The sequence below is a fragment of the Diabrotica virgifera genome, chromosome 10 (assembly GCF_917563875.1).
Source record: "Diabrotica virgifera virgifera chromosome 10, PGI_DIABVI_V3a".
Classification (NCBI taxonomy): Eukaryota; Metazoa; Arthropoda; class Insecta; order Coleoptera; family Chrysomelidae; genus Diabrotica; species Diabrotica virgifera.
In genome coordinates this window covers 72,324,602-72,342,607 of record NC_065452.1, presented here as the reverse complement: position 1 = coordinate 72,342,607, position 18,006 = coordinate 72,324,602, and positions in this window count along the sequence as shown.

Genomic DNA, 18,006 nt, shown 5'->3' with positions numbered 1-18,006 from the left:
ACCTGCCGGTCAATTTAATGTTTCCACCCGTTTTTTGTTTTTTTTTGCTTTCTATTGATTTCAATATCTACCTATGTATGTATGTGCGTGCATAAGTATTATATGTGCGCATATGTACGTAATCTTATTATATTTGAAATATTGTAGCAAACAGTAATTTAGTATCTATCGTGGCTGAATGGATCAAGTAATTCAAAGCCAATAAGGAAAGAAAAGAAAAAAAAAATAGTAAGTTATCCGGAGGTGAAAATACCGGACTTTAATTATTTATATATTATTACATTTTACATAAAAATATGAGTATTTAATTTGGATTAAATATATACTTGTTGAACTTTTCCAACGTCTGCACACAACAGCTAACCGGAGCCATTTAACCTAACAATAAAAAGCGAATTAACTCTACAGTACAATCAGAAAAACTTACCTTTAACTTTAAAAAGGTAGTCGATAAGAAAATAACAAAAATATTAAAAAACACGACTGAATATTATTCTTTTTATGGTCACACAAACAAACACAAAATACAACCATAATAACACTGGTCACAGCCAGGGCCGTGCCGTGCTATGATGCGGCGATGCAGTGGCATCAGGCGGCATCATAAGGGGGGCGGCATAATCAGTAAAATTTTAAAAATTTTCTGACTGTGTAAAAATGTTGTCAGAAACTATAGAAAAAATGAAAAGTTACAGACAATATGGCTAATGACCAAATTAAATAAAAATTTAATGAAATTTGAGAAAATCTTAATATCTATAAGTTCCGAATTTCCAGGTGAAATGAAATTCGAGCCAAGAGAAAAAAGCGTTTATTTAATTACGAACAATCTGTGGACGAGCTCTTTTGTTCATCTATACTTTAGACATTGTCGTTAATTCTTTGATTGATCGATTTTCGCTTCTAGAAACTCATAATAAAGATTTTAAATTTTTATATGATATTTTCAAATTTAAGAAAATGGATGATAAACCACAAGAAAAATATTGTATAAATCTTCATTCAATACTTTCAATAGAAAAAGAAAAGGAATTTGACATAGAGACAAACGATCTTCTAGAAGAATTGCGTGATATATCCCAAATTATACCTTTAGAGGTTTTGAACTATTTCTGCTAATAAATTTCTTTATACCCGAATGTAGTTGTATCACTAAGAATTTTATTAACACTCCCTGTCTTGGTAGGTAGTGAAAATAGAAGTATTTCAAAACTAAAAATTATTAATAACTATTTACGAAGCTCCATAAGACAAAAAGTACTAAAAAATTTAGCACTTATTTCAATAGAGTTCTCACTAGCTGCTACACCAATCTATCCCCACTCGACTACAATCTGATTGACGAGTTTGTCAAAATTAAAGTCAGAACGGTACATACTTTATAGTCCAGAAAGCCACTGCGCATCCACTAGGAAAAATATTCCGATTCGGATTTTTTGCACAATCTTACTCAAAAAGGACCTCTTTTAACAAATTTGCATGTTGCCAGGACCAAAAGTGGGTCAAAAATTTTTTAAACGTTTTTTTTTTTTGTTATTTTCTTAAAATTAATTTTTTTGCATGGAACAAAGTTTTTTTAGGTTTTTTGGATCATTCCAAACAGAAAAGGTCTTTAGTGACTTTTTACTAAAGTTGATAGTTTTTGACATATAAGCGATTAAAAATTGAAAAATTACGAAATCGGCCATTTTTAACCCTCAGTCAAAAACTATGTGAAAAACTGAAAATTTGAATGTTGCCAAGGTAGGTAGATACTCTTTAAATATCTATTGATGAAATCCCGAAGAGTTTTTTGCAATACAATATTCAAAACTCCTTTGTTTTTTAATTGCTAATCAAGCGTGCGCGACACTTTTCCACCATTGCATGTGTATACAGTATGGTACAAATGAAAGGAATAAATTCGTTATTTCGTAAACCGGCGACTTTAAGGAGAAATCCCGAAACAAGTCGATTTTTATTTTTAAGTTATGATATTATGGCATATATGGTATACTAGTGACGTCATTCATCTGGGCGTGATGACGTAACTGATGATTTTTTTAAATGAGAATAGGGGTCGTGTGCTAGCTCATTTGAAAGGTTCTTCAATTCTATATTCAGTAATATAAACATTTACATAATTATTTGTACAGGGTGTCCAAAAATGTTTTTAATTAAATTATTTGAAAAAAAAAAGAAGAATGTATGTAATTTATTTAATTCAAAATACATTTTATTGCTAACCTAAAACTAAAAAATGTTTATTTTACAAATAAACATTGCTTTTCGATAAATTTCAATGTTCAAGCCAGCTCCCGCCAGCCACCTGCCTCTTGGAAGTTTGAACATTTAATTTAAGCGAAAGTAAATTATATTTTGAATTAAATAAATTACATACATTTTTCTTTTTTGTCAAATAATTTAATTTAATAAAAATTTTTTGGACACCTTGTATAAATAATTATGTAAATGTTTATATTACTTAATATAGAATTGAAGAACCTTTCAAATGAGCTAGCACACCACCCCTACTCTCATTTAAAAAAATCATCGATTACGTCATCACGCCCAGATGGATGACGTCACTAGTATGCAATATATGCCATAATATCATAACTTAAAAATAAAAATCAACCTGTTTTGGGATTTTTCCTTAAAGTCGCCGGTTTACAAAATAACGAATTTATTCCTTTCATTTGCACCATACTGTATACACATGCAATGGTGGAAAATAGTGTCGCGCACGCTTGAATAGCAATTAAAAAACAAAGGAGTTTTGAATACTGCATTGCAAAAAACTCTTCGGGATTTCATCAATCGATGTTTAAAGAATATCTACCTACCTTGGCAACATTCAAATTTTTAGTTTTTCACATAGTTTTTGAGGGTTAAAATGGCCGATTTCGCAATTTTTCAATTTTTAATCGCTTATATATCAAAAACTATCAACTTTAGAGAAAAGTCATTAAAGACCTTTTCTGTTTGGAATGATCCAAAAAACCTAAAAAAAGCTTTGTTCCATGCAAAACAAATAATTGGAAAAAACAAAAAAACGCTAAAAAAATTTTTGACCCACTTTTGGTCCTATCAACATGCACATTTGTTAAAAGGGGTCCTTTTTGAGTAAGATTGTGCAAAACATCCGAATCGGAATATTTTTCCTAGCGGATGCGCAGTGGCTTTCTGGACTATTATTTAATTTAAAGTATGTTTTGTTTTTAAAATAAAAGTTTTCGTTTATTTTGTATAGTTTTATTTAAAAGGGTAGGCGCAAAATCTTGGTCTAATGGTATTTAAATGGATTCGATTTTTTCGAATCCTGAGAAAACTAATAAGTATTTTTGAAAAATTTAAACGCAGATTACATTATTGATTGAAAGATTACATTATTACCGAGGGCCAAAAGTTACAGAGGTGAAAAAAAGAGAAAATTTAGTGTGATTTTTAGTTTCAAATATTTCATTAAAAAAAAACTTTTTGTTTTTTTAAGGGATTTTCTACTAAGCCCTGGGTAATAATGTAATCTTTCATTCTGCATTTAAATTTTTCAAAAATATTAATTAGTTTTCTCAGGATTCGAAAAAAATGAATGCATTTAAATAGCGTTGGATTCCCTTAGATCCCCTTAGGCGCAAGAAAGATTTTGCGTCTACCCCCTTAATAAAAATAAAAGTTAAGTTTCAATAATATTTAGGGGGCGGTATTTCGAAGACTTGCATCATATTGAAAAGATGTACCGCACGGCTCTGGTCACAGCGAAGGATTTGTCAAATGTCATATTCCATGATGCACGAAATTAGCGCTTCGCGCGGCCTCATACGGCCTGGAAGTCAACTAAATGCGATTAATTTTTTTACTAGAGCGCATGGGGTATAACTGCGTCGCAGTAAAAAAAAGCTTCTCTTCGCTCATTTGCTGTCTAGGCGTGCGCATCGGCCCACTGCCCCTGCTATATCAACTTGCCCCCCTCACCCCTACGACAAATTTTCTTAAGTTGTATTACGTCTAATTCATTATGAATATATTTAATCTTCCACATTGATTTTTACACAAAAGGTTATAATTTTTAATTTACTTAACTTCTAATGTGTTTATTAAACTTTATTAGTAATTTTTAATCAGGTGCAAAATTTAAATTAGGTAATACTGCTTTTTTTTCTATTTTCGAAAGCGATTTTCTTTATATAATTCTTAATATAATTCAGTTTCTCCACAACAAATAAAATAATAAAAAAAGCAATGTGGAAATAGAAAGCCAGCTCCTCCTTCCCTTATATGTAGTATTACCAATCTGAGAAACCATTCGTTATTCATGTACCAAATATCCTTTAGTTTTACCAATCTGAAATCTCGAATAAAACTATTCACTTAGAAGTTTCCCTTGGAAAATTGAGATTTAAATTATGGTGCAAAAACATATTATACCTAAGTGAAACATAAAAAACTTTGATTCCTAAATCGTTGTCGGATAAAAGGAAACTAATATAAAGTGAGACGATGTACAGTTGAAACTTTTATCTTTTATTCTTAAGGATTTTATTCTTAAGGATTATATAAATCAAATGTTTATCATATAAAGTGTATTTATTGTTTTTAGAAGGATGTTTAATTATAATATAACTTTTTTTATTTAAAATTATGACGCATTTTTTTCACTTAACCCTTATCCTTGCAACACATTTTACTTACGTAACCGGGCAACTCGGGTCCGTTGGGCCCACCACTGTTCTTGAATATACTATTCATATTTTCCCATATATTTCTAATATTCTTTTTTGATTTTTTATTAAAGTTAAATTTAAATTGTCTAGATTAAAAAACGGTGCCAATATAGGGTGCGATCTACCTCGAGGGATCGATCTACATGAAGGATTTGCACAAAATAATGAAATGTAAGAAAACTTTTGTAGAAAAATATTGATTCACAAGTAATAAACATTTGCAGCAAATAAAGACTTAATTAATAAATAAATAAAAACTTTTGTAAATCTACCTGGCCATTTTATCTGAAAAGAGGGGTTGATAGTTACGCATACCCTGGAAAAAGATTACGATGTTGTTGCCTTTCATTATTGTGTGAAAACCCTTCTAAGAAAAGATTATGGTAATTGGCAGCTCATGTATAAAATACCGACAAAAACAATCTTTACAAAATGAATAAAACGCATTATTATTATTTTACTTTTAAAAATTAATACTTTGGGACTAAGCCACAAGATTAGCTTATTCCCAACTAGAACAGCAAATTGATATGACAAATTAAATTATTATTAAATATTAGGCTAAAAAAACAATAAAAATAAAACAAAAACATAGATTAGTTTTCGGGACATTTTATTCGCACTATCTACTTTCACTGTAATTCAATATAATTTTGGGAGCTTATTTAGTATTTTGTATTTTGACAACCACACTCAATTTGGGCGTCGAAACGTTAATAAAATTATTTTTTTCAATTTAATTGTGGCTTGTTTCCCATATAAATAGTTAATCATAAAAATTCCACAAGGAAATAGCTTCGAGAAAAAAATTCCCTCTCAAAGATGAAACACAAAAACTAAATTTGAGTTTTAGAAAATTTAAAATCGGTTATTTAAGTGAATTTTGCAAATGTAGTGCCACTTCCCATCCAAATTTATACCACTTGTTGTTTTGTCTGTGTAGTTATAAAAATCCTATGTGTTATGTGTTTATTTATTTATTTATTTTAATAATTTCTCAATGTAAGTGCCTACACCCTGTAATTATTTATTCAATATTTCTTTCTGAGCATACACTATCATAAAATAGCTCTAACAAACCCCTTCCTTTTTTCAGATCAACTTTAATATTCTACAGTTTTTCAACCAATTTTATTTTGACAATCTTTTTTATCTATTAATTTTATCTAATTAATTTCTTATAATCCTCTACATTTCATAGATTTCCAAGTTTTATACACCTACAATGATACAAAATAAATGACATCCCGTAGTCCTGTGACTGGGAACAATTCTAACTTGAATATTTATTCCTATTTGTCATTCTCCTTACTTCGACCTCTGCCCATAGCTCAAAACACCTAAGAGCAAAAACCTTCACAATCGTACAAGTATTTACAATAAGTCTATTTACACCTTAGCTGCATTTATGAACATTCCCACCCGAACGTTGTCTTTCTCATAACTAATACATCTGTCTCTGGGTGTGCTGGGTTAACCTATTTATTTTTCGGTCACCGAGATATTCATGGTTAACCCTCCGTTACTCGCACACGGTGTGGGAGACCGGGCCTGTAAATAAATTCCTGTAACTCTGCTTGTAGTGGGGATTTTGAATGGCTACTTCGTATTCCTCTTCAGTGGTCAATCAACTGTGGGTAAAGTCAGTTCGCAGTGTAAAAGATAGTACTGTCCTTTTGTTATTACGCAACACGGTCCCGTACACCGTGTGCGAGTATTTGTGCACCAATTTTTGTGTTTGGATCACACATCGATATTTTTAATTAGTAAGGTAATTTAAGATCTTTTCCTTATTTTCAATGTTTATAGATTAGTTTATTTATATTTATATATAATATAAATATATAACTTACCCAGAACCATCAGAATGAGGTTTAGGGAGATATGTGGTTTACCAACAGAACAAGTACCAGTCGTAACACCAGGAACTTCAGATGGCTGTGCTGTTTGTGATTGGAAGAAAAATAGAAAAACAAAGTTTTACTGCCAAATATGCTCAAAATATCTGTGTTTGGAATACCATTGTTCCAATGAATGTGACACCATTGTGTATTTCATGTTTTAAAAACGTTAATTAATTTTTATAACTTTTTTTGTTACTACAATTACTCTTTATTTTTAATTTTTTTGTGTATTGAATTAAGATCTAAAGTTCTTCGTAAACAAATTTAACCATATTCAATTTTTTTTCACTTCCAAAGTTTTTGTATATACATATAAATGGATAACAATGAAAATTATTAAATTTTTGATTAAAGTAATATAATGTGAACACAAACGCATATCTACAAAATTATATGATCATATATTCATTAAATAATTTAATCGTACACAATTTTGCAAAAAAAAATAATTTTAAAACACTGCTGACCCATATTTTTGGACCCGGTCTCCTGCACCGTGCGCGAGTATCCGATCACAAAAAGTTGGCGCGAGTAACGAAAGGTTAATCAGTTTTTCAGTACTAGGTTAGAGCTTAAACCCGTTTAAGTTAACCAAGATTTTAACCGATCTTTGTTAGATGGTTTAACCCCGAATTTTGTGGTTAACGCTTGCGCATGGGTGCAGTGAATGCATCGGGGTCAAATTATGTTTATTTTGTTTGAGTATTGTCTGAGAGAAGAGATTAGTTGGGTTATGTTATTTTTTATTTTGTTTTTATCGCGGGAAGTATTCTAAAATGCATAGGGTAAATGCACCAGTTGTTGGCCATGTGCTAGTTATTGGCCTACTAATATGTTTTGATTAGAATTAGGAAAATGTTGTATTTTGTTAATTCAAAGTACTCTTTTTAAGTTTGGAAACTTGTCTTTTAGAGTATGACACATCTAGTTTCAAGGTAACCATTACATTTTGGTCAGTATTCTATGTTGAACGAGACACTGTTGTGTGCCGCAAGTTTGCAACCGAAATTTTGTTATTTACCTCGAGAAACCTGCGTTGGTCGGTAGGTACTATATACTGCAATTCACTTTCTACTTTATATTTTATGTTTTTGTGAGAATATAGTGTATATCCTGCTTCAAACTGCATAGCGAATATAACGTTATTTATTCAAATAACGTAAATTTTAAGGTGGCCAACTACTAATGCATGAAATTATCAATGTATCAGTTATTGGCCTCGATGGCCAATAACTGAAACATTAGATTTTGTAAGAATCTAGTGATTGACATATGTTAATAACTAGTGTTTTATGTGTGGCCAATAACTAATTATTATAAATTGTTTTAGAAAATATGCGAAAACGATCTAAAACTGAAAACAATTATAAAAAAAATATTCTGAAGACGATGTTAAAAAAGCGTTTGAGTTAATTAAAAATGGTATGAGTGAGCGAGAAGCCTTAAGAATTTTTAATATTCCCAGAGACACCATAAGTTACCGGAAAAGTGAAAAATTTCATAACAAGATAACGCATGGACCAGATCCATTTCTTTCGAAGGATGAAGAGGAACAACTGAAACGCTGGATTTTTCATTGTCAAAATAGAGGATTTCCTGTTCGTGTTGACGACATTAAGGACTCCGTTAAAACATTTTTAGAGAGTAACCCTAGAGGTAATCCATTTGTTGAAAATAGACCAGGTAGAACATGGCTATCAGCATTTCTAAAGCGCAATCCCAACATTTCGCTAAGGACTTCAGAGGGAGTGACATTAGCAAGTTCAAACATTAATCAAATAGATATTAACTAGATAAAAAAAGAATTTCAGACGTTCTTCAAGACCCAACAAGAATCTTCAATGGTGACAAGACATGTTTTTATTTATGTCCCAAAAATAAATAGGTTTTGGCTATGAAGGGTTCCAGAAACGTCTATGAAATTGAATATAACCCAAAGGTTAACTTAACAGTTATGTTCACATTTTCTGCAATAGGCAATATTTTACCTCCTATGATAATTTATCCCCATAAAAGATTGCCAAATGATATATTAAGTGCTGTGCCGAATTCGTGGGGTATTGGTTTAACAGAAAATGGTTGGATGGACAACAAAAACTTTTATGAATATATTGGAAATATATTTAACCCTTATTTAGATCGAAATAATATTACACGTCTGGTGATACTTTTTGTTGATGGGCATAAAACCCATTTAACTGTACAAGTCACCTTTGTACAGATTTGAAAACTATTTTAGTAGGTGGCTTTATATCCTAATGCCACGAGATTAATGAAACCAGCGGATGTGACTGCATTTAAGCCTCTAAAAACATTTTGGAACAAATCTGTGCTTCAGTTTAGGAGAGACAACCCCCAAAAAGTGTTAACGAAAGTACAGTTTGCCCCTGTTTTAAAATCTGCTAACGATAGGTTAAATCCAGATGTTATGAGAAGTGGGTTTAGGGCATGCGGTATATTTCCTTGGAATTCTTCTGCTCTTGACTATTCAAAATGTTTTGGGAAAGAATTTGAAACTGAAGATAATCTGGATGAGCGCAATGATTTACCAACACTTATTAATCCAAATACAACAATTTCTTAAAAACAATGTTGTGAAATAGTTGGAAAAAATTAAAAAAAGGTTTAAAAGTTTACTTTCCTATTGAAAAATATTAAGAAAAGACAAAAAAAAGCATTGAAAGCGTGTTCTCCTCTAAACCAGGAAAGTAGAAGTAACAGTACTGAGGTTTTTGAGCCACCACTACCTGAATTTGTCAAAGTTCCTACACCAGAATTTCATTCTCAGACAAAATCATCAAGCTCTGTAAATAAACAAGATAATATTGACATTTTTAAGCATTCACCTACACCAGAAGCGGATTTGAGATTATGTCCGAAAATATTTCTCGCTCACACTAAATCTCCAAGCCCTGAGAAAAAAATTGTACCCAAACGGAAATTATTTGATGATAATACAAATCAGTCCTCAACAAAAATTACAATTTTGTCTAATCATTTATTATCAAATATTCCTTCACACTTCGAAAATCAAAACTTGGTATCAAACGTTCTTCCGCGTTTTAAAAATACATACAAACTTGGTATCAAACATTCAATCACATTTTAAAAAGCAAAAAGTTTCTAAAGGTCTGTGTTATCTATATGTGTACTATGTTACAGAGTGTAAGGAAGGCATTATAGATGCCAAATGTGTCTTAGAACGTAATATCATGTAACTTCCATAACAACTATGGCGACACAGATCAAGTATATGTTTGCGAATCTTGTCAGAATAAAAAATAAAAATTGACTTTGAATTATCTTTTTTTGTGTGTCCACACTCATCACAAAATCCTTGCTTACCCAAACACCTACCTATCTACCTATTTTAACTTACGAATTATTTGGTAAAATATCACTTTAAAAAATGATGACCAATCACTAACACATATGGTGTCAATAACTGGAACAGGGTGGCCAATAACTGGTTCATTTGCACATTTACAAAAGAACACATATAAAACATTTTTAGACTTGAAAGATTAACATAATAAAATTTTGCAATATGTAAAAATAATAATAAATTTCCATGATGTTAAAAATGGTTATAATAGGCCACAGTAACAAAACATTTCATAGATATATTGACGTGCTCTCCTTAAGAGGCCAATAACTGGTGCTTTTACCCTACCTCCTCATTATTATAAAGAAATTATTATGTATTATTATCGATAGTGTAAATTATTATCGGTATTATATAGAAAAGAATTATAAGGAAATATATGTAAATATATTATCACTGTAACAGGTACCTATGTTTACACATACAGTAACAGGATTTAATGCATGAATCCCAGTGTTATTTTAAACAGATAATAATTATATATTTATCTATACAGCAAAATCATTATTAAACAGTTTGACTTCTTATTTCTTGATCAATCTGTTCCAATAATGATAACAACGTGGAATTTGACAAACAAAATCGGCTAAAAAAGTCTAAATCGTCCCAGTAATTGTAATGGTATCTTCTGATATGTAACCGAGGTAGACTTTATGAACTAAATAAAGATTCCGAATTTGATATTGAATTAATCATTTTTATAAATTTGGTTATGAAATTGTTATTTTATTTATTTCTCTGTCAAATTGATCATTATTTCTCGAATTGCACATGCGCAAGTACAGTTACTGCTGCCAACAGAAGAAAAAAAGTGGTTAGCTAACCGAAATTCTCTTAACTTGGTTTAAACCACTGAAAAACGCTAGGAGGGTTAAAATATTGGTTAAAATTTAAACTAGGTTAGCTAACCAAAATTTTCAACCGTCACTGAAAAACTGGGCCAAAGGGCCGGTATTTCAATAGCTACTTAAGCTTTTGCTTAGCTAAGCCTGTGTCAAAAGTTAAGGAGAAGCTTAAGCTGGGTGCCGTATTTCCATCATTCTCTTAACTAAACTGATGCTCAGCTGTAAAGTTAATTGGTTTGGTACCTTTGAATGCGTCAAAATGCCAGAGCTAACTGTTCTGAGGTAAAAACCACTACAGTTGACATTTAATTTTATCTTGTTATCTGTATCAATGTTATTTTTACTTCACTTAATTTTGTGTACATGGTACATGACATGTGTTTTTAGTTTATTGTCTATATTTTCTCTGGTTATATTTTTATTGTTATTTTGCATAAGCAATAGATCCGCCTTTGTAATTTTGTTTATTGGATATATTCCTTAAAATGTCAAATTGGAATGTAAGTTTATTTTTGTAAAATAAATATACCTACCAAGCATTGTAGAAATAAACAATTTTCATGTGCCTACACCTTCCAAAAGTAGTAAGAATTTTAATAAACGTTATTACGAATAATAAATTAATAGATTATTATTTAATAATCCAATAATAACGTTATTACTTAAAAGTTGGTTTTCAAAACAACTCTATAATTAATAATCTATAGAAATAACCTCAAAAAACAGAAAACAAATTTTAAGCAAAGGCTTAAACCAACTCCCGCGCGAGCTTAAAATTATTTGGTTTAAGCCTAGGCTTATAACCCGGTCTATATAGACATTTCAAATAACAAAAATTGCCGGAGAGCCAAATTTTGGTGGAGAGCTAGGGTATGCCATAACAAATAAAGTTTAAAAAGTCCCCATCGATCCCACGTGTGCTTCAAAAGTCATTCGGGGTCAAAGGTCAAAATTTGAGATTTTTTGGATTTTTTTCGAAAACGGTAAGTTTTATCAAAAAAAAAAACCTTAAACCAAAGTTGTAGATCTTAAAATTCTCTACAAAAATAGTCCTTACTATTTTTTTCCTAAGAGTTGCCATTCCTGAGATATCGCGATTCAAAGAGTCACATTATACATGATATGCACACGTTTCCACACCACCTGTGAGGTAGTGTACTCGGCGCGTTTTTTTACCGTGGTTTCCCCTGTAGGCCTACTCCACTAACTGTTTTGACAATTTTAGGATAATTTAAGGAAACAATACTGGTCAAGTTCTAGATATTACCTTATTATTGATATTGATTATTGATATTGCTATTGATTATTAGGTTAACTATTGTTTTGATTTCTTCAGATATTTTAATCAGATTCATATTCTTGAAAGTCTACTTTAACAGTCAAGTCTTCTTCGATTTCATCTTCTTCCTGTTCCTCTTGCTGGATGTTCAAAAATTGTTCAAATGTGACCAAGTCATTGGTCTCTTCATTAAAATCACAGGAGTCTTCCTCTGTTGTACTAAACTGGACATTTGAGCAAGACTGACCTTGGCAGTTGGTACACACTAGAGAACACAGCAACCCGACTTTTTTACATCCACATTTGGCACTACAACCTTTTTTGCAATTGCAAAAAATAGTGTTAAGGAGTTTTTCTGGAGCAGGTGGGAGTAAGGTTTTAATCGGTTCCAGAGTATTATCTATTAATTTCCAACCCCAGTCTTCTGGATTCAGTTCATTGCCTAGCCATGTTTGAACTTGATAATATACTCGATACAAATGTTGAAAAGCAGATGCTGATGTTGGAGGAAGACATGATAGTTGTACTTGTTTCTTGTTTCGCGTATTTTTTACAAAAGTTAAGTATCGGTATTTATCAAGACAAATAATTTTTTTTGGAGCTCCATAAACCGCAAGAAGAAAGCTGAAAGGAGGCTGAAATGTTAACTGACAAATTAACAGCTGCGAATATTGAAGTGAAACAAGCTAAAAATGACGCAGATGTCCTTATAATTGAGACAGCAATTGAAAAATTTAAGGCAACAAACACAACAATTGTAGTTGGTGAAGGTGTTGATTTGTTGGTACTGATTACTGCAAGGACTCCAGTAGATAAAGTTATTTATTTTCTGAAACCTGGAAGGGCTCAACAGCGAACAGAGATATATTCTTCGAATAGTTTATCGGCTTATCCCAAATGCCAAAAGTACATTTTATTTTTACATGCGATAACCGGCTACGACACTACGTCCGCAATGTACAGAAAGGGCAAAACGTCAGTACTTAAATTATTCGAAAAAAAAAAAAAGATTTGACTGACTGCTGTAAAGTTTTTACAGAACTTGATTCTACACCGCAAACAATAATTACGGAAGGAATTCGTTTTCTTCTTGCGGTTTATGGAGCTCCAACAAAAATTATTTGTCTTGATAAATACCGATACTTAACTTTTGTAAAAAATACGCGAAACATGAAACAAGTACAACTAGCATGTCTTCCTCCAACATCAGCATCTGCTTTTCAACATTTGTATCGAGTATATTATCAAGTTCAAACATGGCTAGGCAATGAACTGAATCCAGAAGACTGGCGTTGGAAATTAATAGATAATACTCTGGAACCGATTAAAACCTTACTCCCACCTGCTTCAGAAAAACTCCTTAACACTATTTTTTGCAATTGCAAAAAAGGTTGTAGTGCCAAATGTGGATGTAAAAAGTCGGGTTGCTGTGTTCTCTAGTGTGTACCAACTGCCAAGGTCAGTCTTGCTCAAATGTCCAGTTTAGTACAACAGAGGAAGACTCCTGTGATTTTAATGAAGAGACCAATGACTCAGTCACATTTGAACAATTTCTGAACATCCAGCAAGAGGAAGAGGAAGAGGAAGAAGATGAAATCGAAGAAGACTTGACTGTTGAAGTAGACTTTCAAGAATATGAATCTGATTAAAATATCTAAAGAAATCAAAACAATAGTTAACCTAATAATCAATAGCAACATCAATAATCAATATCAATAATAAGGTAATATCTAGAACTTGACCGGTATTGTTTCTTTAAATTATCCTAAAATTGTTAAAACAGTTAGTGCAGTAGGCCTACAGGGGAAACCACGGTAAAAAAACGCGCCGAGTACACTACCTCACAGGTGGTGTGAAAACTTGTGCAAATCATGTATAATGTGACTCTTTAAATCGCGATATCTCAGGAATGGCAACTCTTAGGAAAAAAATAGTAAGGACTATTTTTGTAGAGAATTTTAAGATCTACAACTTTGGTTTAAGGTTTTTTTTGATAAAACTTACCGTTTTCGAAAAAAATATCCAAAAAATCTTAAAATTTGACCTTTGACCCCGAATAACTTTTGACGCACACATGGGATCGATGGGGACTTTTTAAACTTTATTTGTTAAGGTATACCCTAGCTCTCCACCAAAATTTGGCTCTCCGGCAATTTTTGTTATTTGCCAAGCATTTTGATGTCTAAGTTGACCGGATTATTAAGCCTCAAATTGAATTGGAAATACAGGCATCTAAGCTTAAGCAAAGGCTGAAAGTAAGCTTTGACTTAAGTGAGGTTGGAAATACCGGCCCTAAGTGTCAGGGTAAAAGAACCTGAGACAGACATCATCAAGAATAGAGACTTCGATCAATCTCAGATATGCAAACATGCTTGGGACAACGAGCACAAAGAGTAAAGGAAGTCGGAGAACAAGTCATCTACAATTTCATACACAATATATATGCAACACACAATACACAAACACAAATCTGTTACAAAACTTAAAACATTTATGTTACACAATTAACATAAAATAACATACCAAACAAGAGCAATAGAAACACAGATGTTGCAAATACACTTGAAAGACCACAAACGAAACGAGTGTATTCGAAATATTACAAAGTTGAAGGATGTAAGATAAAAGTAGCCTAATCTAACTGGAAATTTGCTGGGCACAAAATCGGACACAGATACGATAGGTGGAACAAGGAATTACTACACTGGGGAACATACGAATACAAAAGAAGTAGATGAAAACCACAGATGAGATGGGTTGATGATTTGAAGAAGCAAGCCGGTCCCAGACGGATGAACTTAGCTCGGTACAGACCTATGTACAGACCTAGCCCAGACGGAGGCCTATGTTATAAAATGGATAACATGGGCTACATAGATACTTAGATAGCAGTGGCTGCTCGTCAGAGGAAGCAAGGGAGGCTTAGCCTCCCAATAAATTTTTTACATACGCTACACTGTTTTGTTTATCTTGAATCGCGAAAAACAACAAGCACTCTTCACTATTATACAACGTGTAAATTCCATATTATCACTAAATATCCATACTCACGGAGCATTAGAATTAGAACGCACGCTTGCGTCTCAGTTTTTTTATTATTATTGGAGGCAGGACCCTGGGTTATCCCGAGATGCATGAACGGAGCCGAGAAGTTGGCCAGCCTCCGTTGCTAATGCTCCGCGCAGAGCAGCAGGCGTTTAAGGAGACCCGGTCTCCTAACAATGGCATCTACGGTGCCATCATACGCTGCCCGAAGATTTACCAACGGAGGCTAATTAACTTCTCGGTTCCGTTGCCGTTGCGTGAATTTCAGGACAACGAATTTTAGGGTCCTGACTAAAAATAATGAAAAAACTAAAAGTGCGAATTTTGTTAGGAAATTTGGTATTTGGGGTTAGAATAACATTTGGAACAACTTGTTCAAATAACTTTTCCCGATATTTGTAACGCAAAATATCGGTAATTATCATGTTTTTGGATTCGCAGTAGGCCGCGTTTAGAATTAAAAAAATTCAGTTGAGTATCTTAAAAAATGTGAACCTTCAACCTGTATGGACTGCAAAACTTCAAATCTTATTTTATTTTTATATACATTACAAAGATGAAATTGTTAACAAATAAACGACACAAAATTTGGTATTAAACTTTTACAATTAGACTAATTATTTTTAAAATGATATGATCTTATGAAATTATGAATCATGCTGATATTATAAAATGTAAATAAAAAATGGTCAAAAAATGGGGCCTCACATTACATTTTTTGGCGCATTTTTTTGCTAGTGCAAATTTGTCTAGATATTTTGGAGTTAGGTATAGCCTCCCCTATTGTAAAAATCACGAGCCACCACTGTTAGATAGAACACACCAGACAGACAGAACGTGATAACCTTAGCTCACTTTAGCTCAATAACACTACCCTCAGAATTTTTTCAACCACACACATACTGTGACCTACAAGATCCGGGCCAAGTATGTCAATTTTTGAAAATACATACCAAAATATAATAAAACTTGGTTATATGTATATCTTTCCAGAATTTTTTAAAATAATCTTTTTTCAACGATTTCCAGAGTGGAAATCTAAACCTCAAACATTAGTTTAATTAAAATTGTAACTTTCATTAAACCCAATAATCCGATATAAACATAATACTTATTAGGGATATATTACTATTTCGTGTTAGACAGCAGGCAAGAATAAGAACAAATAATTCTGTTTATTTCAGTTAAATTACCTTTAGAAGGCAAAACAACAAACTTTTTAATATCATACGTGTATGTCTGTTTTTATCAGTTATCTCAAACAATATAACTTACCATAATAGAATCCAGAAGAAAGAAAATCGTAAAAATATAATATAAATCCCTAGCTAACCATACAGCCTTGTTACTTTCACTTTCAGAATGCATTATTGATCACAAAGTGGATGATTTCAATTAAACTCCGTAGGTTATACTTTAACTTCACACAAGGGATTCCCCTATTCCCGTAGGTAACCCGTACTCATATTGATTTATTAACGAAGTATTTCACCAGAACCTTAACTTTACAGGATATACCGGTGTTATGAGGTTTGCCACTCTATTAAATACTCATCCGATATAATGGCAAATACTTATTAAACTTATCCAAAAAAAAAACGATATTTAATTTTTTTTATTCATAGTCAATGTGTGCAGAGGATTTAAATAATTTGTTTTTTTAATCTGATCAATGCATCTTAACTTAAATGCATCTCACTATTTAAACCCCATTCATTCCCAGAACTATATTTATGCTTATTTTTTTATTTCCGAAAAATTTATGCTCCACAAGTCACAAAATTAACAAAAATATATGTAAGAAATGAAAAACTTCCATTTTTTTGATAATTGGGTGTTGCGAAAACGCAACACTGGGCAGTTGGGATGTAAAAAAAAATTAAATAGGTATATATGTTGTTTAGAATATTTTATTAAATCATATATAAAAAGTTTTAAATAAACTGATAGTAAAATAATATAAAAAAATTACAGCGTATTACTATGAAATTAAATTTAATAAAACATTTTTCATGTACGGCAACCTTACATTTAATATATTTTTGTTGGTTGTTGAGTGACATAGGACGCATCGGGTTCGTTTTTCTTGGGTAGAAATAAGATGGCCTATTTTGTCGAATCGGACATCTTGTGTAATGTTGTTTATGGAAGATTGAGATGGACCAGGTGTTCTTGGAGGAGTTCCGAACATCGTCAACAAGGCTTTGACTATATTTCGACGAAAGTGAAGCAAATTCATTTGGGGTTATTCAGGGATTATGTCCCATTCTACGGTAAATTAACCAAGCATTTTGTACGGAGTCATCAAGACCCCAGATAAATAAAGACCAATACCATTTCTTAGATCTTATATTTGTTCTATAATAGGCAACATTTTGATCCATCGGATCAGTTCCTCCGATCGCCGTTTTATGATAAACTGGCGTCGTTTTATGATAATTCGATGACAAAGTAACTATGCTGTTGTCATTACACTTACATAAAAGCACCTTACTTGTCTCGTCGTACCAATTTTTGTAAATTGCACGTATGGATTTTTTGAACGTTTCACTAAATGAACACGTTACTCTTTTACTTTGATCGTATGGTTCAAACGTACCTAACCTATTCCCTTCGATGTCAAAAAATCAATTAGTTTCATGGAAATAATTATCAGCTATCGAGGGTTTAGCATCAAACAACGTTAACTACAAAAACATAAGGTGGCAGAAAATGCGAAAAACTGTTTTGAAACGTAATATCGGCCAACAAATTTGTGATTACGGAGGCAAAATACATTACAATAGAAATCTGTAAATTTATATAGTATTATTATGGTTTCTTTGACATATGGTAAAAATTATTA